At 28.4% G+C, this 2,618-nt stretch overlaps 1 long non-coding RNA gene across 1 annotated transcript in view; it reads left to right on the top strand.

Annotated features, from left to right (window-relative positions):
• Window positions 1-1,631, top strand: part of LOC140988796 (uncharacterized) — a 2,255-nt gene extending 624 nt beyond the window's left edge. Inside the window, exons 2-3 of the long non-coding RNA XR_012177365.1 lie at window positions 154-206; window positions 1,321-1,631. This is a non-coding gene — a long non-coding RNA (uncharacterized lncRNA). The remainder of the gene's footprint in view (window positions 1-153; window positions 207-1,320) is intronic.
• Window positions 1,632-2,618: the final 987 nt, after the last annotated feature.

Below are 2,618 nucleotides of genomic sequence, written 5' to 3'. Positions count from 1 at the left end.
ATATATATAATTTTGATATGTTAGATTTCTGGACGCGACAAAATATTCATAAACATTTTCTGAACATCTAATACAATACGTTTCTTTAGGTTGACGTTCTTCTTCCGTTGCTTCGCAAGTTTTACCCAAACTAAGTGAATTTTTTTCATGTAGGGCGACTGTGTAAATCAGGGGAGTCGAAGAAAGTGAGCACGACTGATGATGAGGTACTATGACAGTACTGGTAGATTTACTTTACGTAAGCAAACTTGGTGTCTATGTGTTCTTCATCAAATAGATAATAACCTCAGAATATCTACCAAACAATGACGGTTATAACTTATAAGCAAGGTGGACCCTTTTATGCTTTGTTAGCACATCGCATATCAACGTCTCAAATTTGGGACGAGATATCGGATCTCCAACTCAAAAAAAAAAAAAAAAAAAAAAAAGTAAGGGATCTGTTACCACATTTACGATGCAGTGACATAAACCTGTAGTGACATACTTGATTCAGATTATAGTGAAAAAAGCTCTGATCATCATCGTGTAGTTATAAAAAAATAAGCAAGGTGGACCCAGTTCCTAAAGTTTCTTAGTTTGAAAAAATAAATAAAACTTTTGTATAGTTTCCCAACCAAAATTCAGTGTCTGCAGTACTGCTGCTACGAGGTAACCCTGCTCTTTTTGCTCACGTTGGAAAATCCTTTGTTTTTTTTAACACTTTGGTATCAAACGTTAGTTCGATGCTGCTTGAAGGGGTTTACATTTAGGGCCGTAAATCGTGCCACCTGCCACCAAAAGAATAGATCGAACCCTTTGGGTAGCACTGAAGATATAATTATTATTCATTTTATATATAATTAAGATGGAGATTTGAATTTAACAAGGCGGAGAATAATTGTCTGAGTTTATATATATAACTTTCAAATATTTAATTCAACCGATGTGGGACATTTAACATTTAACACATCTCCTTCACGTCTAAGAATAAACAACTAGATTGTGAAATTTACAATAAATTATCGGATGACTCATAGAGCAATCCAACACATAATGGCGGGTCTTGGTTATGATATCATGTTAAGATTTTGACTTGGATTTAACTCAACTCATTGAACTAGCTTTAGGGTTGAGTTAAGTTCAAATTTCAAATCTTGATGATTTAATCTAACTAACGTGAGATATTTAACGGTTAGTTTATAAGCGAGCACCCTACAACTTGACTGGTAAAATATTTATTTGAATTTTTAGAAATAATAATGTCTTATAAATGTTGAATTTTTGCTGTAATTATTTTCGTTGAAAATAATTTGATGCATCTCTCTTTTCATACTACAGCTAATGAATGATGGTGCTCTATCATACCAAAATTTGAGTCAACCCCCCAAAGAAAGCTTACCCATGGAGACAGAAAACAAAAACATCACAAAATTTCAAGTACAAAGGGGCGAAGATATATTTTATTACATATTTATAAAGGAAAAAACTTACTTGATTATAAAAAAAAAAATAAACGTACACTTTATCCCGAGTGGCTACCCACTAACCCATTATCTATTACTATATATGTTTTTATACCTTTATTATTATTTATTTATATATATATATATATATAATTACTTTTTATAATTTTTTTATTTTTTAATTTGTTGGCANTGTAAAATTAAATATGTCGGTGTCGTTTCGTAGTATAGTAAGGTAATATATTTAATATGCTGAGTTTTTGTGTGTTATAAAAATAATGTTTGTAACTCATTTTTATTTTAAGTATTTTATATAAATTAGGTCCATGTTGCGTCTTGAAATGAAATAAAGAAATATAGATATTAGACTATATATTTGGGAAGAATAAAATTGAAAAGAAATGCAATCTTTATATTTGGGACGGAGAAAATATAGAATCGAGACATACAATAAGAGGGAAATAATAATTACAACTCAAACCAATATGTAATTTGCATTAACCAATTTTTATCAAACTTTAATTATGTGTTGAATCCATAGTGATTTAATGTGTCAACCTCCTTGCAATAATGAACAATTTAATTTGCAGTAAATTTAAGGGTTTCAAACTTTTAAGTTCCCCTTTTAATAATCACCCAGATTCAGTCAGTTAATCACTTAATTTGTTTTTTTTTTTCCCCACATTTTTTAAATATGGCGAATTTAATTTAAAGCTTCATAAATTTTTGGATATATTTTTTCTTTTTTTATATTTAGTTTATAAAATAAAGAGCCCGTTGTACAGTTCAAATTAATTCAAGAATATTTTGAACAATTTGCATTTTATTTTCTGTCACGTAATTAAACTGGATCACATATTGCGTGTTGTTATAATATATATTTTTTATATAGTAAGCATTTATATAAAATAAATATATTATTATATATTTTTTAGATTTTTTTATTAGGTTTTGTTTTTTTTTTTTATAAATTTATTTTGTTCTTGTTTGGTCTATTAATATTTTTGAAAAAAGAAATTGATGAAACCTATCTTCTATCATATACGGGTGAAATCCTTGACATATGTTCAAATCTATGGGATAGAATGACCCCAATTTTGAAGCCAATTAATTAATGGCCAACAAGAATTTAGAAAAATTAAATAAATATGAAATTAATTGGAGACAAAAATT

This window comes from Primulina huaijiensis, chromosome 11, assembly GCF_012295235.1.
Source record: "Primulina huaijiensis isolate GDHJ02 chromosome 11, ASM1229523v2, whole genome shotgun sequence".
Lineage (NCBI taxonomy): Eukaryota > Viridiplantae > Streptophyta > Magnoliopsida > Lamiales > Gesneriaceae > Primulina > Primulina huaijiensis.
This window is presented reverse-complemented; position numbering and strand designations above follow the sequence as displayed.